Source organism: Pelobates fuscus, chromosome 9 (assembly GCF_036172605.1).
Source record: "Pelobates fuscus isolate aPelFus1 chromosome 9, aPelFus1.pri, whole genome shotgun sequence".
NCBI lineage: Eukaryota > Metazoa > Chordata > Amphibia > Anura > Pelobatidae > Pelobates > Pelobates fuscus.
Window position 1 is genome coordinate 44,318,869 of NC_086325.1, and position 22,831 is coordinate 44,341,699.

At 38.2% G+C, this 22,831-nt stretch overlaps 15 non-coding genes across 15 annotated transcripts; all 15 read left to right on the forward strand.

The window, feature by feature from the left end:
• Positions 1 to 762: 762 nt before the first annotated feature.
• On the forward strand, positions 763 to 835 carry TRNAR-UCG (transfer RNA arginine (anticodon UCG)). Its single transcript has one exon. It is a non-coding gene; the product is annotated as a tRNA-Arg (tRNA).
• An 855-nt stretch (positions 836 to 1,690) lies between these two features.
• Positions 1,691 to 1,763, forward strand: TRNAR-UCG (transfer RNA arginine (anticodon UCG)). The gene has a single exon. It is a non-coding gene; the product is annotated as a tRNA-Arg (tRNA).
• Positions 1,764 to 2,615: 852 nt separating this feature from the next.
• TRNAR-UCG (transfer RNA arginine (anticodon UCG)) lies at positions 2,616 to 2,688 on the forward strand. Its single transcript has one exon. It is a non-coding gene; the product is annotated as a tRNA-Arg (tRNA).
• A 1,777-nt stretch (positions 2,689 to 4,465) lies between these two features.
• On the forward strand, positions 4,466 to 4,538 carry TRNAR-UCG (transfer RNA arginine (anticodon UCG)). Its single transcript has one exon. It is a non-coding gene; the product is annotated as a tRNA-Arg (tRNA).
• A 1,780-nt stretch (positions 4,539 to 6,318) lies between these two features.
• TRNAR-UCG (transfer RNA arginine (anticodon UCG)) lies at positions 6,319 to 6,391 on the forward strand. The gene has a single exon. It is a non-coding gene; the product is annotated as a tRNA-Arg (tRNA).
• An 852-nt stretch (positions 6,392 to 7,243) lies between these two features.
• On the forward strand, positions 7,244 to 7,316 carry TRNAR-UCG (transfer RNA arginine (anticodon UCG)). The gene has a single exon. It is a non-coding gene; the product is annotated as a tRNA-Arg (tRNA).
• Positions 7,317 to 8,168: 852 nt separating this feature from the next.
• On the forward strand, positions 8,169 to 8,241 carry TRNAR-UCG (transfer RNA arginine (anticodon UCG)). Its single transcript has one exon. It is a non-coding gene; the product is annotated as a tRNA-Arg (tRNA).
• Positions 8,242 to 9,093: 852 nt separating this feature from the next.
• Positions 9,094 to 9,166, forward strand: TRNAQ-UUG (transfer RNA glutamine (anticodon UUG)). Its single transcript has one exon. It is a non-coding gene; the product is annotated as a tRNA-Gln (tRNA).
• An 852-nt stretch (positions 9,167 to 10,018) lies between these two features.
• On the forward strand, positions 10,019 to 10,091 carry TRNAR-UCG (transfer RNA arginine (anticodon UCG)). The gene has a single exon. It is a non-coding gene; the product is annotated as a tRNA-Arg (tRNA).
• An 852-nt stretch (positions 10,092 to 10,943) lies between these two features.
• On the forward strand, positions 10,944 to 11,016 carry TRNAQ-UUG (transfer RNA glutamine (anticodon UUG)). The gene has a single exon. It is a non-coding gene; the product is annotated as a tRNA-Gln (tRNA).
• A 2,705-nt stretch (positions 11,017 to 13,721) lies between these two features.
• TRNAR-UCG (transfer RNA arginine (anticodon UCG)) lies at positions 13,722 to 13,794 on the forward strand. Its single transcript has one exon. It is a non-coding gene; the product is annotated as a tRNA-Arg (tRNA).
• Positions 13,795 to 14,646: 852 nt separating this feature from the next.
• TRNAR-UCG (transfer RNA arginine (anticodon UCG)) lies at positions 14,647 to 14,719 on the forward strand. Its single transcript has one exon. It is a non-coding gene; the product is annotated as a tRNA-Arg (tRNA).
• Positions 14,720 to 15,574: 855 nt separating this feature from the next.
• Positions 15,575 to 15,647, forward strand: TRNAR-UCG (transfer RNA arginine (anticodon UCG)). Its single transcript has one exon. It is a non-coding gene; the product is annotated as a tRNA-Arg (tRNA).
• An 851-nt stretch (positions 15,648 to 16,498) lies between these two features.
• TRNAR-UCG (transfer RNA arginine (anticodon UCG)) lies at positions 16,499 to 16,571 on the forward strand. Its single transcript has one exon. It is a non-coding gene; the product is annotated as a tRNA-Arg (tRNA).
• A 5,559-nt stretch (positions 16,572 to 22,130) lies between these two features.
• Positions 22,131 to 22,203, forward strand: TRNAR-UCG (transfer RNA arginine (anticodon UCG)). Its single transcript has one exon. It is a non-coding gene; the product is annotated as a tRNA-Arg (tRNA).
• The last annotated feature ends 628 nt before the right edge of the window (positions 22,204 to 22,831 follow it).

Genomic DNA, 22,831 nt, shown 5'->3' on the forward strand with positions numbered 1-22,831 from the left:
TGGTGCGTTTAACTAAATCAAACAACCCTATGATGGAAAATTACTACAAATATAAGATAAAGGACAGTTTCCTTCAAATCTTTTAAAGCAAACCTTTAAATAAAAGTCATCAGAAACAGAGGGATATATTTGAAGAAGTTACCTGGTGGAAACACTGCTTTTAGCCATTGTTAGAGAAATGAAAACAGAAAAATTCTTTGGAAATCATGCTATTTCTTTCTCATCAACTTATGCAAATCATTGGAATTGCCACTTATGCCAAAAAGAGAGAGCTCTGAAAGTGTGTTTCTAACAAAAGGCAGTTTTCTCTCTCAAATTGTTTCACAAGTTTGAAAAAAATGAAGCATCTGCATTAACTCCTAAAGGTGTCCATGTTTTCTGCCAAGTGACCTCATGGAAGAAGAGGATTCTGTTTTGGCTTGTCCTTCCACGTTGTTGTCAAGTTTGAAGAATTGAAACATCTGCATTCCCTTCTAACAGTAGATTTCCTCTATTTGACTGAGCGGACAAATTCGGCTCTGCTCATTTCTGGGGAATCGAAAATCAAGATGTTGTTTTGCAAAGCTTTGCCTTTCTTCCATCGTTACTTAATCTATCTTTTAAAATTGCTGTCACTGCTTGAAAGAGTGTGCAGTAAGTGGTGCCTCTTTCGGACAAAGGGAGGTTTCTCCAATTTTTTTCACAAGTTGAATCGCTTCTGCAATTTGTCATGCTATGTTTTTTCTTTTTCCCAGATACGCTGCCACACGCACCCAAAATTGAGACTGCGTGGCCTAATGGATAAGGCGTCTGACTTCGAATCAGAAGATTGAGGGTTCGAGTCCCTTCGTGGTCGATGTTGATGAAGCTTCAAACACCAATGCAGAAGCTTGTCATGTTCTTCTGAAAAGGGGCAAGTTTATTTGTTACTTTTAATGATAAAAATTGGTGCGTTTAACTAAATCAATTAACCCTATGATGGAAAATTACTACAAATATAAGATAAAGGACAGTTTCCTTCAAATCTTTTAAAGCAAACCTTTAAATAAAAGTCATCAGAAACAGAGGGATATATTTGAAGAAGTTACCTGGTGGAAACACTGCTTTTAGCCATTGTTAGAGAAATGAAGACAGAAAAATTCTTTGGAAATCATGCTATTTCTTTCTCATCAACTTATGCAAATCATTGGAATTGCCACTTATGCCAAAAAGAGAGAGCTCTGAAAGTGTGTTTCTAACAAAAGGCAGTTTTCTCTCTCAAATTGTTTCACAAGTTTGAAAAAAATGAAGCATCTGCATTAACTCCTAAAGGTGTCCATGTTTTCTGCCAAGTGACCTCATGGAAGAGGAGGATTCTGTTTTGGCTTGTCCTTCCACGTTGTTGTCGTCAAGTTTGAAGAATTGAAACATCTGCATTCCCTTCTAACAGTAGATTTCCTCTATTTGACTGAGCGGACAAATTCGGCTCTGCTCATTTCTGGGGAATCGAAAATCAAGATGTTGTTTTGCAAAGCTTTGCCTTTCTTCCATCGTTACTTAATCCATCTTTTAAAATTGCTGTCACTGCTTGAAAGAGTGTGCAGTAAGTGGTGCCTCTTTCGGACAAAGGGAGGTTTCTCCAATTTTTTTCACAAGTTGAATCGCTTCTGCAATTTGTCATGCTATGTTTTTTCTTTTTCCCAGATACGCTGCCACACACACCCAAAATTGAGACCGCGTGGCCTAATGGATAAGGCGTCTGACTTCGAATCAGAAGATTGAGGGTTCGAGTCCCTTCGTGGTCGATGTTTATGAAGCTTCAAACACCAATGCAGAAGCCTGTCATGTTCTTCTGAAAAGGGGCAAGTTTATTTGTTACTTTTAATGATAAAAATTGGTGCGTTTAACTAAATCAAACAACCCTATGATGGAAAATTACTACAAATATAAGATAAAGGACAGTTTCCTTCAAATCTTTTAAAGCAAACCTTTAAATAAAAGTCATCAGAAACAGAGGGATATATTTGAAGAAGTTACCTGGTGGAAACACTGCTTTTAGCCATTGTTAGAGAAATGAAAACAGAAAAATTCTTTGGAAATCATGCTATTTCTTTCTCATCAACTTATGCAAATCATTGGAATTGCCACTTATGCCAAAAAGAGAGAGCTCTGAAAGTGTGTTTCTAACAAAAGGCAGTTTTCTCTCTCAAATTGTTTCACAAGTTTGAAAAAAATGAAGCATCTGCATTAACTCCTAAAGGTGTCCATGTTTTCTGCCAAGTGACCTCATGGAAGAAGAGGATTCTGTTTTGGCTTGTCCTTCCACGTTGTTGTCAAGTTTGAAGAATTGAAACATCTGCATTCCCTTCTAACAGTAGATTTCCTCTATTTGACTGAGCGGACAAATTTGGCTCTGCTCATTTCTGGGGAATCGAAAATCAAGATGTTGTTTTGCAAAGCTTTGCCTTTCTTCCATCGTTACTTAATCTATCTTTAAAAATTGCTGTCACTGCTTGAAAGAGTGTGCAGTAAGTGGTGCCTCTTTCGGACAAAGGGAGGTTTCTCCAATTTTTTTCACAAGTTGAATCGCTTCTGCAATTTGTCATGCTATGTTTTTTCTTTTTCCCAGATACGCTGCCACACGCACCCAAAATTGAGACTGCGTGGCCTAATGGATAAGGCGTCTGACTTCGAATCAGAAGATTGAGGGTTCGAGTCCCTTCGTGGTCGATGTTGATGAAGCTTCAAACACCAATGCAGAAGCCTGTCATGTTCTTCTGAAAAGGGGCAAGTTTATTTGTTACTTTTAATGATAAAAATTGGTGCGTTTAACTAAATCAATTAACCCTATGATGGAAAATTACTACAAATATAAGATAAAGGACAGTTTCCTTCAAATCTTTTAAAGCAAACCTTTAAATAAAAGTCATCAGAAACAGAGGGATATATTTGAAGAAGTTACCTGGTGGAAACACTGCTTTTAGCCATTGTTAGAGAAATGAAGACAGAAAAATTCTTTGGAAATCATGCTATTTCTTTCTCATCAACTTATGCAAATCATTGGAATTGCCACTTATGCCAAAAAGAGAGAGCTCTGAAAGTGTGTTTCTAACAAAAGGCAGTTTTCTCTCTCAAATTGTTTCACAAGTTTGAAAAAAATGAAGCATCTGCATTAACTCCTAAAGGTGTCCATGTTTTCTGCCAAGTGACCTCATGGAAGAAGAGGATTCTGTTTTGGCTTGTCCTTCCACGTTGTTGTCAAGTTTGAAGAATTGAAACATCTGCATTCCCTTCTAACAGTAGATTTCCTCTATTTGACTGAGCGGACAAATTCGGCTCTGCTCATTTCTGGGGAATCGAAAATCAAGATGTTGTTTTGCAAAGCTTTGCCTTTCTTCCATCGTTACTTAATCTATCTTTTAAAATTGCTGTCACTGCTTGAAAGAGTGTGCAGGAAGTGGTGCCTCTTTCGGACAAAGGGAGGTTTCTCCAATTTTTTTCACAAGTTGAATCGCTTCTGCAATTTGTCATGCTATGTTTTTTCTTTTTCCCAGATACGCTGCCACACGCACCCAAAATTGAGACTGCGTGGCGTAATGGATGAGGCGTCTGACTTCGAATCAGAAGATTGAGGGTTCGAGTCCCTTCGTGGTCGATGTTTATGAAGCTTCAAACACCAATGCAGAAGCCTGTCATGTTCTTCTGAAAAGGGGCAAGTTTATTTGTTACTTTTAATGATAAAAATTGGTGCGTTTAACTAAATCAAACAACCCTATGATGGAAAATTACTACAAATATAAGATAAAGGACAGTTTCCTTCAAATCTTTTAAAGCAAACCTTTAAATAAAAGTCATCAGAAACAGAGGGATATATTTGAAGAAGTTACCTGGTGGAAACACTGCTTTTAGCCATTGTTAGAGAAATGAAAACAGAAAAATTCTTTGGAAATCATGCTATTTCTTTCTCATCAACTTATGCAAATCATTGGAATTGCCACTTATGCCAAAAAGAGAGAGCTCTGAAAGTGTGTTTCTAACAAAAGGCAGTTTTCTCTCTCAAATTGTTTCACAAGTTTGAAAAAAATGAAGCATCTGCATTAACTCCTAAAGGTGTCCATGTTTTCTGCCAAGTGACCTCATGGAAGAAGAGGATTCTGTTTTGGCTTGTCCTTCCACGTTGTTGTCAAGTTTGAAGAATTGAAACATCTGCATTCCCTTCTAACAGTAGATTTCCTCTATTTGACTGAGCGGACAAATTCGGCTCTGCTCATTTCTGGGGAATCGAAAATCAAGATGTTGTTTTGCAAAGCTTTGCCTTTCTTCCATCGTTACTTAATCCATCTTTTAAAATTGCTGTCACTGCTTGAAAGAGTGTGCAGTAAGTGGTGCCTCTTTCGGACAAAGGGAGGTTTCTCCAATTTTTTTCACAAGTTGAATCGCTTCTGCAATTTGTCATGCTATGTTTTTTCTTTTTCCCAGATACGCTGCCACACACACCCAAAATTGAGACCGCGTGGCCTAATGGATAAGGTATCTGACTTCGAATCAGAAGATTGAGGGTTCGAGTCCCTTCGTGGTCGATGTTTATGAAGCTTCAAACACCAATGCAGAAGCCTGTCATGTTCTTCTGAAAAGGGGCAAGTTTATTTGTTACTTTTAATGATAAAAATTGGTGCGTTTAACTAAATCAAACAACCCTATGATGGAAAATTACTACAAATATAAGATAAAGGACAGTTTCCTTCAAATCTTTTAAAGCAAACCTTTAAATAAAAGTCATCAGAAACAGAGGGATATATTTGAAGAAGTTACCTGGTGGAAACACTGCTTTTAGCCATTGTTAGAGAAATGAAAACAGAAAAATTCTTTGGAAATCATGCTATTTCTTTCTCATCAACTTATGCAAATCATTGGAATTGCCACTTATGCCAAAAAGAGAGAGCTCTGAAAGTGTGTTTCTAACAAAAGGCAGTTTTCTCTCTCAAATTGTTTCACAAGTTTGAAAAAAATGAAGCATCTGCATTAACTCCTAAAGGTGTCCATGTTTTCTGCCAAGTGACCTCATGGAAGAAGAGGATTCTGTTTTGGCTTGTCCTTCCACGTTGTTGTCAAGTTTGAAGAATTGAAACATCTGCATTCCCTTCTAACAGTAGATTTCCTCTATTTGACTGAGCGGACAAATTCGGCTCTGCTCATTTCTGGGGAATCGAAAATCAAGATGTTGTTTTGCAAAGCTTTGCCTTTCTTCCATCGTTACTTAATCTATCTTTTAAAATTGCTGTCACTGCTTGAAAGAGTGTGCAGTAAGTGGTGCCTCTTTCGGACAAAGGGAGGTTTCTCCAATTTTTTTCACAAGTTGAATCGCTTCTGCAATTTGTCATGCTATGTTTTTTCTTTTTCCCAGATACGCTGCCACACGCACCCAAAATTGAGACTGGGTGGCCTAATGGATAAGGCGTCTGACTTCGAATCAGAAGATTGAGGGTTCGAGTCCCTTCGTGGTCGATGTTGATGAAGCTTCAAACACCAATGCAGAAGCTTGTCATGTTCTTCTGAAAAGGGGCAAGTTTATTTGTTACTTTTAATGATAAAAATTGGTGCGTTTAACTAAATCAATTAACCCTATGATGGAAAATTACTACAAATATAAGATAAAGGACAGTTTCCTTCAAATCTTTTAAAGCAAACCTTTAAATAAAAGTCATCAGAAACAGAGGGATATATTTGAAGAAGTTACCTGGTGGAAACACTGCTTTTAGCCATTGTTAGAGAAATGAAGACAGAAAAATTCTTTGGAAATCATGCTATTTCTTTCTCATCAACTTATGCAAATCATTGGAATTGCCACTTATGCCAAAAAGAGAGAGCTCTGAAAGTGTGTTTCTAACAAAAGGCAGTTTTCTCTCTCAAATTGTTTCACAAGTTTGAAAAAAATGAAGCATCTGCATTAACTCCTAAAGGTGTCCATGTTTTCTGCCAAGTGACCTCATGGAAGAGGAGGATTCTGTTTTGGCTTGTCCTTCCACGTTGTTGTCGTCAAGTTTGAAGAATTGAAACATCTGCATTCCCTTCTAACAGTAGATTTCCTCTATTTGACTGAGCGGACAAATTCGGCTCTGCTCATTTCTGGGGAATCGAAAATCAAGATGTTGTTTTGCAAAGCTTTGCCTTTCTTCCATCGTTACTTAATCCATCTTTTAAAATTGCTGTCACTGCTTGAAAGAGTGTGCAGTAAGTGGTGCCTCTTTCGGACAAAGGGAGGTTTCTCCAATTTTTTTCACAAGTTGAATCGCTTCTGCAATTTGTCATGCTATGTTTTTTCTTTTTCCCAGATACGCTGCCACACACACCCAAAATTGAGACCGCGTGGCCTAATGGATAAGGCGTCTGACTTCGAATCAGAAGATTGAGGGTTCGAGTCCCTTCGTGGTCGATGTTTATGAAGCTTCAAACACCAATGCAGAAGCCTGTCATGTTCTTCTGAAAAGGGGCAAGTTTATTTGTTACTTTTAATGATAAAAATTGGTGCGTTTAACTAAATCAAACAACCCTATGATGGAAAATTACTACAAATATAAGATAAAGGACAGTTTCCTTCAAATCTTTTAAAGCAAACCTTTAAATAAAAGTCATCAGAAACAGAGGGATATATTTGAAGAAGTTACCTGGTGGAAACACTGCTTTTAGCCATTGTTAGAGAAATGAAAACAGAAAAATTCTTTGGAAATCATGCTATTTCTTTCTCATCAACTTATGCAAATCATTGGAATTGCCACTTATGCCAAAAAGAGAGAGCTCTGAAAGTGTGTTTCTAACAAAAGGCAGTTTTCTCTCTCAAATTGTTTCACAAGTTTGAAAAAAATGAAGCATCTGCATTAACTCCTAAAGGTGTCCATGTTTTCTGCTAAGTGACCTCATGGAAGAAGAGGATTCTGTTTTGGCTTGTCCTTCCACGTTGTTGTCAAGTTTGAAGAATTGAAACATCTGCATTCCCTTCTAACAGTAGATTTCCTCTATTTGACTGAGCGGACAAATTCGGCTCTGCTCATTTCTGGGGAATCGAAAATCAAGATGTTGTTTTGCAAAGCTTTGCCTTTCTTCCATCGTTACTTAATCCATCTTTTAAAATTGCTGTCACTGCTTGAAAGAGTGTGCAGTAAGTGGTGCCTCTTTCGGACAAAGGGAGGTTTCTCCAATTTTTTTCACAAGTTGAATCGCTTCTGCAATTTGTCATGCTATGTTTTTTCTTTTTCCCAGATACGCTGCCACACACACCCAAAATTGAGACCGCGTGGCCTAATGGATAAGGCGTCTGACTTCGAATCAGAAGATTGAGGGTTCGAGTCCCTTCGTGGTCGATGTTTATGAAGCTTCAAACACCAATGCAGAAGCCTGTCATGTTCTTCTGAAAAGGGGCAAGTTTATTTGTTACTTTTAATGATAAAAATTGGTGCGTTTAACTAAATCAAACAACCCTATGATGGAAAATTACTACAAATATAAGATAAAGGACAGTTTCCTTCAAATCTTTTAAAGCAAACCTTTAAATAAAAGTCATCAGAAACAGAGGGATATATTTGAAGAAGTTACCTGGTGGAAACACTGCTTTTAGCCATTGTTAGAGAAATGAAAACAGAAAAATTCTTTGGAAATCATGCTATTTCTTTCTCATCAACTTATGCAAATCATTGGAATTGCCACTTATGCCAAAAAGAGAGAGCTCTGAAAGTGTGTTTCTAACAAAAGGCAGTTTTCTCTCTCAAATTGTTTCACAAGTTTGAAAAAAATGAAGCATCTGCATTAACTCCTAAAGGTGTCCATGTTTTCTGCCAAGTGACCTCATGGAAGAAGAGGATTCTGTTTTGGCTTGTCCTTCCACGTTGTTGTCAAGTTTGAAGAATTGAAACATCTGCATTCCCTTCTAACAGTAGATTTCCTCTATTTGACTGAGCGGACAAATTTGGCTCTGCTCATTTCTGGGGAATCGAAAATCAAGATGTTGTTTTGCAAAGCTTTGCCTTTCTTCCATCGTTACTTAATCTATCTTTAAAAATTGCTGTCACTGCTTGAAAGAGTGTGCAGTAAGTGGTGCCTCTTTCGGACAAAGGGAGGTTTCTCCAATTTTTTTCACAAGTTGAATCGCTTCTGCAATTTGTCATGCTATGTTTTTTCTTTTTCCCAGATACGCTGCCACACGCACCCAAAATTGAGACTGCGTGGCCTAATGGATAAGGCGTCTGACTTCGAATCAGAAGATTGAGGGTTCGAGTCCCTTCGTGGTCGATGTTTATGAAGCTTCAAACACCAATGCAGAAGCCTGTCATGTTCTTCTGAAAAGGGGCAAGTTTATTTGTTACTTTTAATGATAAAAATTGGTGCGTTTAACTAAATCAAACAACCCTATGATGGAAAATTACTACAAATATAAGATAAAGGACAGTTTCCTTCAAATCTTTTAAAGCAAACCTTTAAATAAAAGTCATCAGAAACAGAGGGATATATTTGAAGAAGTTACCTGGTGGAAACACTGCTTTTAGCCATTGTTAGAGAAATGAAAACAGAAAAATTCTTTGGAAATCATGCTATTTCTTTCTCATCAACTTATGCAAATCATTGGAATTGCCACTTATGCCAAAAAGAGAGAGCTCTGAAAGTGTGTTTCTAACAAAAGGCAGTTTTCTCTCTCAAATTGTTTCACAAGTTTGAAAAAAATGAAGCATCTGCATTAACTCCTAAAGGTGTCCATGTTTTCTGCCAAGTGACCTCATGGAAGAAGAGGATTCTGTTTTGGCTTGTCCTTCCACGTTGTTGTCAAGTTTGAAGAATTGAAACATCTGCATTCCCTTCTAACAGTAGATTTCCTCTATTTGACTGAGCGGACAAATTCGGCTCTGCTCATTTCTGGGGAATCGAAAATCAAGATGTTGTTTTGCAAAGCTTTGCCTTTCTTCCATCGTTACTTAATCCATCTTTTAAAATTGCTGTCACTGCTTGAAAGAGTGTGCAGTAAGTGGTGCCTCTTTCGGACAAAGGGAGGTTTCTCCAATTTTTTTCACAAGTTGAATCGCTTCTGCAATTTGTCATGCTATGTTTTTTCTTTTTCCCAGATACGCTGCCACACACACCCAAAATTGAGACCGCGTGGCCTAATGGATAAGGCGTCTGACTTTGAATCAGAAGATTGAGGGTTTGAGTCCCTTCGTGGTCGATGTTTATGAAGCTTCAAACACCAATGCAGAAGCCTGTCATGTTCTTCTGAAAAGGGGCAAATTTATTTGTTACTTTTAATGATAAAAATTGGTGCGTTTAACTAAATCAAACAACCCTATGATGGAAAATTACTACAAATATAAGATAAAAGACAGTTTCCTTCAAATCTTTTAAAGCAAACCTTTAAATAAAAGTCATCAGAAACAGAGGGATATATTTGAAGAAGTTACCTGGTGGAAACACTGCTTTTAGCCATTGTTAGAGAAATGAAAACAGAAAAATTCTTTCGAAATCATGCTATTTCTTTCTCATCAACTTATGCAAATCATTGGAATTGCCACTTATGCCAAAAAGAGAGAGCTCTGAAAGTGTGTTTCTAACAAAAGGCAGTTTTCTCTCTCAAATTGTTTCACAAGTTTGAAAAAAATGAAGCATCTGCATTAACTCCTAAAGGTGTCCATGTTTTCTGCCAAGTGACCTCATGGAAGAAGAGGATTCTGTTTTGGCTTGTCCTTCCACGTTGTTGTCAAGTTTGAAGAATTGAAACATCTGCATTCCCTTCTAACAGTAGATTTCCTCTATTTGACTGAGCGGACAAATTCGGCTCTGCTCATTTCTGGGGAATCGAAAATCAAGATGTTGTTTTGCAAAGCTTTGCCTTTCTTCCATCGTTACTTAATCTATCTTTTAAAATTGCTGTCACTGCTTGAAAGAGTGTGCAGTAAGTGGTGCCTCTTTCGGACAAAGGGAGGTTTCTCCAATTTTTTTCACAAGTTGAATCGCTTCTGCAATTTGTCATGCTATGTTTTTTCTTTTTCCCAGATACGCTGCCACACGCACCCAAAATTGAGACTGCGTGGCCTAATGGATAAGGCGTCTGACTTCGAATCAGAAGATTGAGGGTTCGAGTCCCTTCGTGGTCGATGTTGATGAAGCTTCAAACACCAATGCAGAAGCTTGTCATGTTCTTCTGAAAAGGGGCAAGTTTATTTGTTACTTTTAATGATAAAAATTGGTGCGTTTAACTAAATCAATTAACCCTATGATGGAAAATTACTACAAATATAAGATAAAGGACAGTTTCCTTCAAATCTTTTAAAGCAAACCTTTAAATAAAAGTCATCAGAAACAGAGGGATATATTTGAAGAAGTTACCTGGTGGAAACACTGCTTTTAGCCATTGTTAGAGAAATGAAAACAGAAAAATTCTTTGGAAATCATGCTATTTCTTTCTCATCAACTTATGCAAATCATTGGAATTGCCACTTATGCCAAAAAGAGAGAGCTCTGAAAGTGTGTTTCTAACAAAAGGCAGTTTTCTCTCTCAAATTGTTTCACAAGTTTGAAAAAAATGAAGCATCTGCATTAACTCCTAAAGGTGTCCATGTTTTCTGCCAAGTGACCTCATGGAAGAAGAGGATTCTGTTTTGGCTTGTCCTTCCACGTTGTTGTCAAGTTTGAAGAATTGAAACATCTGCATTCCCTTCTAACAGTAGATTTCCTCTATTTGACTGAGCGGACAAATTCGGCTCTGCTCATTTCTGGGGAATCGAAAATCAAGATGTTGTTTTGCAAAGCTTTGCCTTTCTTCCATCGTTACTTAATCCATCTTTTAAAATTGCTGTCACTGCTTGAAAGAGTGTGCAGTAAGTGGTGCCTCTTTCGGACAAAGGGAGGTTTCTCCAATTTTTTTCACAAGTTGAATCGCTTCTGCAATTTGTCATGCTATGTTTTTTCTTTTTCCCAGATACGCTGCCACACACACCCAAAATTGAGACCGCGTGGCCTAATGGATAAGGCGTCTGACTTTGAATCAGAAGATTGAGGGTTTGAGTCCCTTCGTGGTCGATGTTTATGAAGCTTCAAACACCAATGCAGAAGCCTGTCATGTTCTTCTGAAAAGGGGCAAATTTATTTGTTACTTTTAATGATAAAAATTGGTGCGTTTAACTAAATCAAACAACCCTATGATGGAAAATTACTACAAATATAAGATAAAAGACAGTTTCCTTCAAATCTTTTAAAGCAAACCTTTAAATAAAAGTCATCAGAAACAGAGGGATATATTTGAAGAAGTTACCTGGTGGAAACACTGCTTTTAGCCATTGTTAGAGAAATGAAAACAGAAAAATTCTTTCGAAATCATGCTATTTCTTTCTCATCAACTTATGCAAATCATTGGAATTGCCACTTATGCCAAAAAGAGAGAGCTCTGAAAGTGTGTTTCTAACAAAAGGCAGTTTTCTCTCTCAAATTGTTTCACAAGTTTGAAAAAAATGAAGCATCTGCATTAACTCCTAAAGGTGTCCATGTTTTCTGCCAAGTGACCTCATGGAAGAAGAGGATTCTGTTTTGGCTTGTCCTTCCACGTTGTTGTCAAGTTTGAAGAATTGAAACATCTGCATTCCCTTCTAACAGTAGATTTCCTCTATTTGACTGAGCGGACAAATTCGGCTCTGCTCATTTCTGGGGAATCGAAAATCAAGATGTTGTTTTGCAAAGCTTTGCCTTTCTTCCATCGTTACTTAATCTATCTTTTAAAATTGCTGTCACTGCTTGAAAGAGTGTGCAGTAAGTGGTGCCTCTTTCGGACAAAGGGAGGTTTCTCCAATTTTTTTCACAAGTTGAATCGCTTCTGCAATTTGTCATGCTATGTTTTTTCTTTTTCCCAGATACGCTGCCACATGCACCCAAAATTGAGACTGCGTGGCGTAATGGATGAGGCGTCTGACTTCGAATCAGAAGATTGAGGGTTCGAGTCCCTTCGTGGTCGATGTTTATGAAGCTTCAAACACCAATGCAGAAGCCTGTCATGTTCTTCTGAAAAGGGGCAAGTTTATTTGTTACTTTTAATGATAAAAATTGGTGCGTTTAACTAAATCAAACAACCCTATGATGGAAAATTACTACAAATATAAGATAAAGGACAGTTTCCTTCAAATCTTTTAAAGCAAACCTTTAAATAAAAGTCATCAGAAACAGAGGGATATATTTGAAGAAGTTACCTGGTGGAAACACTGCTTTTAGCCATTGTTAGAGAAATGAAAACAGAAAAATTCTTTGGAAATCATGCTATTTCTTTCTCATCAACTTATGCAAATCATTGGAATTGCCACTTATGCCAAAAAGAGAGAGCTCTGAAAGTGTGTTTCTAACAAAAGGCAGTTTTCTCTCTCAAATTGTTTCACAAGTTTGAAAAAAATGAAGCATCTGCATTAACTCCTAAAGGTGTCCATGTTTTCTGCCAAGTGACCTCATGGAAGAGGAGGATTCTGTTTTGGCTTGTCCTTCCACGTTGTTGTCGTCAAGTTTGAAGAATTGAAACATCTGCATTCCCTTCTAACAGTAGATTTCCTCTATTTGACTGAGCGGACAAATTCGGCTCTGCTCATTTCTGAGGAATCGAAAATCAAGATGTTGTTTTGCAAAGCTTTGCCTTTCTTCCATCGTTACTTAATCCATCTTTTAAAATTGCTGTCACTGCTTGAAAGAGTGTGCAGTAAGTGGTGCCTCTTTCGGACAAAGGGAGGTTTCTCCAATTTTTTTCACAAGTTGAATCGCTTCTGCAATTTGTCATGCTATGTTTTTTCTTTTTCCCAGATACGCTGCCACACACACCCAAAATTGAGACCCCGTGGCCTAATGGATAAGGCGTCTGACTTCGAATCAGAAGATTGAGGGTTCGAGTCCCTTCGTGGTCGATGTTTATGAAGCTTCAAACACCAATGCAGATGCCTGTCATGTTCTTCTGAAAAGGGGCAAGTTTATTTGTTACTTTTAATGATAAAAATTGGTGCGTTTAACTAAATCAAACAACCCTATGATGGAAAATTACTACAAATATAAGATAAAGGACAGTTTCCTTCAAATCTTTTAAAGCAAACCTTTAAATAAAAGTCATCAGAAACAGAGGGATATATTTGAAGAAGTTACCTGGTGGAAACACTGCTTTTAGCCATTGTTAGAGAAATGAAAACAGAAAAATTCTTTGGAAATCATGCTTTTTCTTTCTCATCAACTTATGCAAATCATTGGAATTGCCACTTATGCCAAAAAGAGAGAGCTCTGAAAGTGTGTTTCTAACAAAAGGCAGTTTTCTCTCTCAAATTGTTTCACAAGTTTGAAAAAAATGAAGCATCTGCATTAACTCCTAAAGGTGTCCATGTTTTCTGCCAAGTGACCTCATGGAAGAAGAGGATTCTGTTTTGGCTTGTCCTTCCACATTGTTGTCAAGTTTGAAGAATTGAAACATCTGCATTCCCTTCTAACAGTAGATTTCCTCTATTTGACTGAGCAGACAAATTCGGCTCTGCTCATTTCTGGGGAATCGAAAATCAAGATGTTGTTTTGCAAAGCTTTGCCTTTCTTCCATCGTTACTTAATCTATCTTTTAAAATTGCTGTCACTGCTTGAAAGAGTGTGCAGTAAGTGGTGCCTCTTTCGGACAAAGGGAGGTTTCTCCAATTTTTTTCACAAGTTGAATCGCTTCTGCAATTTGTCATGCTATGTTTTTTCTTTTTCCCAGATACGCTGCCACACACACCCAAAATTGAGACCGCGTGGCCTAATGGATAAGGCGTCTGACTTCGAATCAGAAGATTGAGGGTTCGAGTCCCTTCGTGGTCGATGTTTATGAAGCTTCAAACACCAATGCAGAAGCATGTCATGTTCTTCTGAAAAGGGGCAAGTTTCTTTGTTACTTTTAATGATAAAAATTGGTGCGTTAAACTAAATCAAACAACCCTATGATGGAAAATTACTACAAATATAAGATAAAGGACAGTTTCCTTCAAATCTTTTAAAGCAAACCTTTAAATAAAAGTCATCAGAAACAGAGGGATAAATTTGAAGAAGTTACCTGGTGGAAACACTGCTTTTAGCCATTGTTAGAGAAATGAAAACAGAAAAATTCTTTGGAAATCATGCTTTTTCTATCTCATCAACTTATGCAAATCATTGGAATTGCCACTTATGCCAAAAAGAGAGAGCTCTGAAAGTGTGTTTCTAACAAAAGGCAGTTTTCTCTCTCAAATTGTTTCACAAGTTTGAAAAAAATGAAGCATCTGCATTAACTCCTAAAGGTGTCCATGTTTTCTGCCAAGTGACCTCATGGAAGAAGAGGATTCTGTTTTGGCTTGTCCTTCCACATTGTTGTCAAGTTTGAAGAATTGAAACATCTGCATTCCCTTCTAACAGTAGATTTCCTCTATTTGACTGAGCAGACAAATTCGGCTCTGCTCATTTCTGGGGAATCGAAAATCAAGATGTTGTTTTGCAAAGCTTTGCCTTTCTTCCATCGTTACTTAATCTATCTTTTAAAATTGCTGTCACTGCTTGAAAGAGTGTGCAGTAAGTGGTGCCTCTTTCGGACAAAGGGAGGTTTCTCCAATTTTTTTCACAAGTTGAATCGCTTCTGCAATTTGTCATGCTATGTTTTTTCTTTTTCCCAGATACGCTGCCACACACACCCAAAATTGAGACCGCGTGGCCTAATGGATAAGGCGTCTGACTTCGAATCAGAAGATTCAGGGTTCGAGTCCCTTCGTGGTCGATGTTTATGAAGCTTCAAACACCATGCAGAAGCCTGTCATGTTCTTCTGAAAAGGGGCAAGTTTATTTGTTACTTTTAATGATAAAAAATGGTGCGTTTAACTAAATCAAACAACCCTATGATGGAAAATTACTACAAATATAAGATAAAGGACAGTTTCCTTCAAATCTTTTAAAGCAAACCTTTAAAAAAAAGTCATCAGAAACAGAGGGATATATTTGAAGAAGTTACCTGGTGTAAACACTGCTTTTAGCCATTGTTAGAGAAATGAAAACAGAAAAATTCTTTGGAAATCATGCTATTTCTTTCTCATCAACTTATGCAAATCATTGGAATTGCCACTTATGCCAAAAAGAGAGAGCTCTGAAAGTGTGTTTCTAACAAAAGGCAGTTTTCTCTCTCAAATTGTTTCACAAGTTTGAAAAAAATGAAGCATCTGCATTAACTCCTAAAGGTGTCCATGTTTTCTGCCAAGTGACCTCATGGAAGAGGAGGATTCTGTTTTGGCTCGTCCTTCCACGTTGTTGTCGTCAAGTTTGAAGAATTGAAACATCTGCATTCCCTTCTAACAGTAGATTTCCTCTATTTGACTGAGCGGACAAATTCGGCTCTGCTCATTTCTGGGGAATCGAAAATCAAGATGTTGTTTTGCAAAGCTTTGCCTTTCTTCCATCGTTACTTAATCCATCTTTTAAAATTGCTGTCACTGCTTGAAAGAGTGTGCAGTAAGTGGTGCCTCTTTCGGACAAAGGCAGGTTTCTCCAATTTTTTTCACAATTTGAATCGCTTCTGCAATTTGTCATGCTATGTTTTTTCTTTTTCACAGATATGCTGCCACATCACACCCAAAATTGAGACCGCGTGGCCTAATGGATAAGGCGTCTGACTTCGAATCAGAAGATTGAGGGTTCGAGTCCCTTCGTGGTCGATGTTTATGAAGCTTCCAACACCAATGCAGAAGCATGTCATGTTCTTCTGAAAAGGGGCAAGTTTCTTTGTTACTTTTAATGATAAAAATTGGTGCGTTTAACTAAATCAAACAACCCTATGATGGAAAATTACTACAATTATAAGATAAAGGACAGTTTCCTTCAAATCTTTTAAAGCAAACCTTTAAATAAAAGTCATCAGAAACAGAGGGATATATTTGAAGAAGTTACCTGGTGGAAACACTGCTTTTAGCCATTGTTAGAGAAATGAAAACAGAAAAATTCTTTGGAAATCATGCTATTTCTTTCTCATCAACTTATGCAAATCATTGGAATTGCCACTTATGCCAAAAAGAGAGAGCTCTGAAAGTATGTTTCAAACAAAAGGCAGTTTTCTCTCTCAAATTGTTTCACAAGTTTGAAAAAAATGAAGCATCTGCATTAACTCCTAAAGGTGTCCATGTTTTCTGCCAAGTGACCTCATGGAAGAAGAGGATTCTGTTTTGGCTTGTCCTTCCACATTGTTGTCAAGTTTGAAGAATTGAAACATCTGCATTCCCTTCTAACAGTAGATTTCCTCTATTTGACTGAGCAGACAAATTCGGCTCTGCTCATTTCTGGGGAATCGAAAATCAAGATGTTGTTTTGCAAAGCTTTGCCTTTCTTCCATCGTTACTTATCTATCTTTTAAAATTGCTGTCACTGCTTGAAAGAGTGTGCAGTAAGTGGTGCCTCTTTCGGACAAAGGGAGGTTTCTCCAATTTTTTTCACAAGTTGAATCGCTTCTGCAATTTGTCATGCTATGTTTTTTCTTTTTCCCAGATACGCTGCCATACACACCCAAAATTGAGACTGCGTGGCCTAATGGATAAGGCGTCTGACTTCGAATCAGAAGTTTGAGGGTTCGAGTCCCTTTGTGGTCAATGTTTATGAAGCTTCAAACACCAATGTAGAAGCCTGTCATGTTCTTCTGAAAAGGGGCAAGTTTATTTGTTACTTTTAATGATAAAAATTGGTGCGTTTAACTAAATCAAACAACCCTATGATGGAAAATTACTACAAATATAAGACAAAGGACAGTTTCCTTCAAATCTTTTAAAGCAAACCTTTAAATAAAAGTCATCAGAAACAGAGGGATATATTTGAAGAAGTTACCTGGTGGAAACACTGCTTTTAGCCATTGTTAGAGAAATGAAAACAGAAAAATTCTTTGGAAATCATGCTTTTTCTTTCTCATCAACTTATGCAAATCATTGGAATTGCCACTTATGCCAAAAAGAGAGAGCTCTGAAAGTGTGTTTCTAACAAAAGGCAGTTTTCTCTCTCAAATTGTTTCACAAGTTTGAAAAAAATGAAGCATCTGCATTAACTCCTAAAGGTGTCCATGTTTTCTGCCAAGTGACCTCATGGAAGAAGAGGATTCTGTTTTGGCTTGTCCTTCCACATTGTTGTCAAGTTTGAAGAATTGAAACATCTGCATTCCCTTCTAACAGTAGATTTCCTCTATTTGACTGAGCGGACAAATTCGGCTCTGCTCATTTCTGGGGAATCGAAAATCAAGATGTTGTTTTGCAAAGCTTTGCCTTTCTTCCATCGTTACTTAATCCATCTTTTAAAATTGCTGTCACTGCTTGAAAGAGTGTGCAGTAAGTGGTGCCTCTTTCGGACAAAGGCAGGTTTCTCCAATTTTTTTCACAATTTGAATCGCTTCTGCAATTTGTCATGCTATGTTTTTTCTTTTTCCCAGATATGCTGCCACATCACACCCAAAGTTGCGACCGCGTGGCCTAATGGATAAGGCGTCTGACTTCAAATCAGAAGATTGAGGGTTCGAGTCCCTTCGTGGTCGATGTTTATGAAGCTTCAAACACCAATGCAGAAGCATGTCATGTTCTTCTGAATAGGGGCACGTTTCTTTGTTACTTTTAATGATAAAAATTGGTGCGTTTAACTAAATCAAACAACCCTATGATGGAAAATTACTACAAATATAAGACAAAGGACAGTTTCCTTCAAATCTTTTAAAGCAAACCTTTAAATAAAAGTCATCAGAAACAGAGGGATATATTTGAAGAAGTTACCTGGTGGAAACACTGCTTTTAGCCATTGTTAGAGAAATGAAAACAGAAAAATTCTTTGGAAATCATGCTTTTTCTTTCTCATCAACTTATGCAAATCATTGGAATTGCCACTTATGCCAAAAAGAGAGAGCTCTGAAAGTGTGTTTCTAACAAAAGGCAGTTTTCTCTCTCAAATTGTTTCACAAGTTTGAAAAAAAATGAAGCATCTGCATTAACTCCTAAAGGTGTCCATGTTTTCTGCCAAGTGACCTCATGGAAGAAGAGGATTCTGTTTTGGCTTGTCCTTCCACATTGTTGTCAAGTTTGAAGAATTGAAACATCTGCATTCCCTTCTAACAGTAGATTTCCTCTATTTGACTGAGCAGACAAATTCGGCTCTGCTCATTTCTGGGGAATCGAAAATCAAGATGTTGTTTTGCAAAGCTTTGCCTTTCTTCCATCGTTACTTAATCTATCTTTTAAAATTGCTGTCACTGCTTGAAAGAGTGTGCAGTAAGTGGTGCCTCTTTCGGACAAAGGGAGGTTTCTCCAATTTTTTTCACAAGTTGAATCGCTTCTGCAATTTGTCATGCTATGTTTTTTCTTTTTCCCAGATACGCTGCCACACACACCCAAAATTGAGACCGCGTGGCCTAATGGATAAGGCGTCTGACTTCGAATCGGAAGATTGAGGGTTTGAGTCCCTTCGTGGTCGATGTTTATGAAGCTTCAAACACCATGCAGAAGCCTGTCATGTTCTTCTGAAAAGGGGCAAGTTTATTTGTTACTTTTAATGATAAAAAATGGTGCGTTTAACTAAATCATGGGTCGTCAACCTGGTCCCTACCGCCCACTAGTGGGCGTTTTAGGATTTCAGGTGGGCGGTAGGGATTTCCAGGTTTTGACGACCTGACGACCGGGCGGGCGGGTGCGAGCCGGCGGTACCCCTGCGACTGGGTACCGCCGTGACAAATTGCGGCTCCGGCAGGGGCGGCAAACCGCCGGGGCTGCATATGGAGGGGTCCATCGGGTGGCCCATGCTGTCAGGGCCACCCGATGGATGTGGATTGTGAGGGGGCCCGGTCAGCGCTGGGCGCTTTAACAGCGCGACCGGGCCCCCTGTGATGACATCGCAGAGCTGGGAGGAAGTGACCGCACGTCACTCCTCCCAGCTAACCCTGAGAGCCGCGCGGGAGGAAGACCAGGGAGTCAGAGTGGGAACTCTGACTCCCATCCACCTGAGCCACCACTGGACCCCAGGGAAAGTCACCCTCCTGAATCTAAAAGGTAGGAAACAGGAGGGTGACTTAAATATAATGTGTGTGTGTGTGTGTGTGTGTCTTTGTATGTATGTCTTGTGTGTCTGTATATATGTGTGTCTTGTGTGTGTGTATGTATGTGTGTCTTGTGTGTGTCTGTATGTATGTGTCTTGTGTGTATGTGTGTCTGTATGTGTATGTATGTGTGTCTGTGTGTGTGTCGTGTGTGTCTGTATGTGTCGTGTGTGTGTATCTGTGTCTGTATTTGTGTGTGTATGTGTGTGTGTGTGTGTGTATGTATGTGTCGTGTGTGTATGTATGTGTCGTGTGTGTATGTGTGTATGTATGTGTGTCGTGTGTGTGTGTCTGTATGTGTTGTGTGTGTCTGTATGTGTCATGTGTGTCTGTATGTGTCGTGTATGTATGTGTCGTGTGTGTGTATCTATGTGTCTGTATTTGTGTGTGTGTGTGTGTATGTATGTGTTGTGTGTGTGTATGTATGTCGTGTGTATGTATGTGTTGTGTGTGTGTATGTATGTCGTGTGTGTATGTGTTGTGTGTGTGTATGTATGTGTCGTGTGTGTGTATGTATGTGTCGTGTGTGTGTATGTATGTGTATGTGTCGTGTATGTGTCGTGTGTGTGTGTGTATGTGTGTGTGTATTTGTCGTGTGTGTGTGTGTGTATTTGTCGTGTGTGTGTGTGTATGTGTCGTGTGTGTATGTATGTGTCGTGTGTGTGTATGTATGTGTGTCGTGTGTGTGTCTGTATGTGTGTCGTGTGTGTGTCTGTATGTGTGTCTGTATGTGTGTCTGTATGTGTGTCTGTATGTGTGTCTGTATGTGTGTCTTGTATGTGTGTCTTGTATGTGTGTCTTGTATGTGTGTCTTGTATGTGTGTCTTGTACGTGTGTCTTGTACGTGTGTCTGTCTGTTATAGTGGACTATATAGTAAGTGGGCTACCTAGCTCAGCCTTCCTACTGGGCATTGCTACAAGGAAGGTTAAAAAATAGAAAAAAGGGGAAAAAAAGGTGGGGAGGGGAATTGAGGAGGGAGAGGAGATGAGCTGACGCACAAGAAAAATCATAGAGAGATAATATGAGAAATCATATTATGCGCAAACAGAGAAGTCGTCTGAATATCACTGAAAGAGACCTTCGTTTGTTCCTTACGAAAATCGAACCAGATATCAAATATTTAGTCTCGCAGCATCAACCTCAAGGATCTCATTAATCACTAGTAAAGGTAATTTCAATTTACTTTATTGTTTTCTCATTAAACTTTATAAAGTTAAAAACCTTATAAACCTGCATTAAGTAGAAATAAAAAGATAAATGTACGTACATTTATTTTTTGTAAGACACCCTCCTTTCTAAAAAATATTCCGCATTTGCGCGAAAACTGGTGGGCGGTAAGGAAATTTTTTCAACCAAAAAGTTGCATTAGTGGGCGGTAGGTAAAAAAAGGTTGACTACCACTGAACTAAATCAAACAACCCTATGATGGAAAATTACTACAAATATAAGATAAAGGACAGTTTCCTTCAAATCTTTTAAAGCAAACCTTTAAAAAAAAAGTCATCAGAAACAGAGGGATATATTTGAAGAAGTTACCTGGTGTAAACACTGCTTTTAGCCATTGTTAGAGAAATGAAAACAGAAAAATTCTTTGGAAATCATGCTATTTCTTTCTCATCAACTTATGCAAATCATTGGAATTGCCACTTATGCCAAAAAGAGAGAGCTCTGAAAGTGTGTTTCTAACAAAAGGCAGTTTTCTCTCTCAAATTGTTTCACAAGTTTGAAAAAAATGAAGCATCTGCATTAACTCCTAAAGGTGTCCATGTTTTCTGCCAAGTGACCTCATGGAAGAGGAGGATTCTGTTTTGGCTTGTCCTTCCACGTTGTTGTCGTCAAGTTTGAAGAATTGAAACATCTGCATTCCCTTCTAACAGTAGATTTCCTCTATTTGACTGAGCGGACAAATTCGGCTCTGCTCATTTCTGGGGAATCGAAAATCAAGATGTTGTTTTGCAAAGCTTTGCCTTTCTTCCATCGTTACTTAATCCATCTTTTAAAATTGCTGTCACTGCTTGAAAGAGTGTGCAGTAAGTGGTGCCTCTTTCGGACAAAGGGAGGTTTCTCCAATTTTTTTCACAAGTTGAATCGCTTCTGCAATTTGTCATGCTATGTTTTTTCTTTTTCCTAGATACGCTGCCATACACACCCAAAATTGAGACTGCGTGGCCTAATGGATAAGGCGTCTGACTTCAAATCAGAAGATTGAGGGTTCGAGTCCCTTCGTGGTCGATGTTTATGAAGCTTCAAACACCAATGCAGAAGCCTGTCATGTTCTTCTGAAAAGGGGCAAGTTTATTTGTTACTTTTAATGATAAAAATTGGTGCGTTTAACTAAATCAAACAACCCTATGATGGAAAATTACTACAAATATAAGATAAAGGACAATTTCCTTCAAATCTTTTAAAGCAAACCTTTAAAAAAAAGTCATCAGAAACAGAGGGATATATTTGAAGAAGTTACTTGGTGGAAACACTGCTTTTAGCCATTGTTAGAGAAATGAAAACAGAAAAATTCTTTGGAAATCATGCTATTTCTTTCTCATCAACTTATGCAAATCATTGGAATTGCCACTTATGCCAAAAAGAGAGAGCTCTGAAAGTGTGTTTCTAACAAAAGGCAGTTTTCTCTCTCAAATTGTTTCACAAGTTTGAAAAAAATGAAGCATCTGCATTAACTCCTAAAGGTGTCCATGTTTTCTGCCAAGTGACCTCATGGAAGAGGAGGATTCTGTTTTGGCTTGTCCTTCCACGTTGTTGTCGTCAAGTTTGAAGAATTGAAACATCTGCATTCCCTTCTAACAGTAGATTTCCTCTATTTGACTGAGCGGACAAATTCGGCTCTGCTCATTTCTGGGGAATCGAAAATCAAGATGTTGTTTTGCAAAGCTTTGCCTTTCTTCCATCGTTACTTAATCCATCTTTTAAAATTGCTGTCACTGCTTGAAAGAGTGTGCAGTAAGTGGTGCCTCTTTCGGACAAAGGGAGGTTTCTCCAATTTTTTTCACAAGTTGAATCGCTTCTGCAATTTGTCATGCTATGTTTTTTCTTTTTCCCAGATACGCTGCCACACACACCCAAAATTGAGACCGCGTGGCCTAATGGATAAGGCGTCTGACTTCGAATCAGAAGATTGAGGGTTCGAGTCCCTTCGTGGTCGATGTTTATGAAGCTTCAAACACCAATGCAGAAGCATGTCATGTTCTTCTGAAAAGGGGCAAGTTTCTTTGTTACTTTTAATGATAAAAATTGGTGCGTTAAACTAAATCAAACAACCCTATGATGGAAAATTACTACAAATATAAGATAAAGGACAGTTTCCTTCAAATCTTTTAAAGCAAACCTTTAAATAAAAGTCATCAGAAACAGAGGGATATATTTGAAGAAGTTACCTGGTGGAAACACTGCTTTTAGCCATTGTTAGAGAAATGAAAACAGAAAAATTCTTTGGAAATCATGCTTTTTCTTTCTCATCAACTTATGCAAATCATTGGAATTGCCACTTATGCCAAAAAGAGAGAGCTCTGAAAGTGTGTTTCTAACAAAAGGCAGTTTTCTCTCTCAAATTGTTTCACAAGTTTGAAAAAAATGAAGCATCTGCATTAACTCCTAAAGGTGTCCATGTTTTCTGCCAAGTGACCTCATGGAAGAAGAGGATTCTGTTTTGGCTTGTCCTTCCACATTGTTGTCAAGTTTGAAGAATTGAAACATCTGCATTCCCTTCTAACAGTAGATTTCCTCTATTTGACTGAGCAGACAAATTCGGCTCTGCTCATTTCTGGGGAATC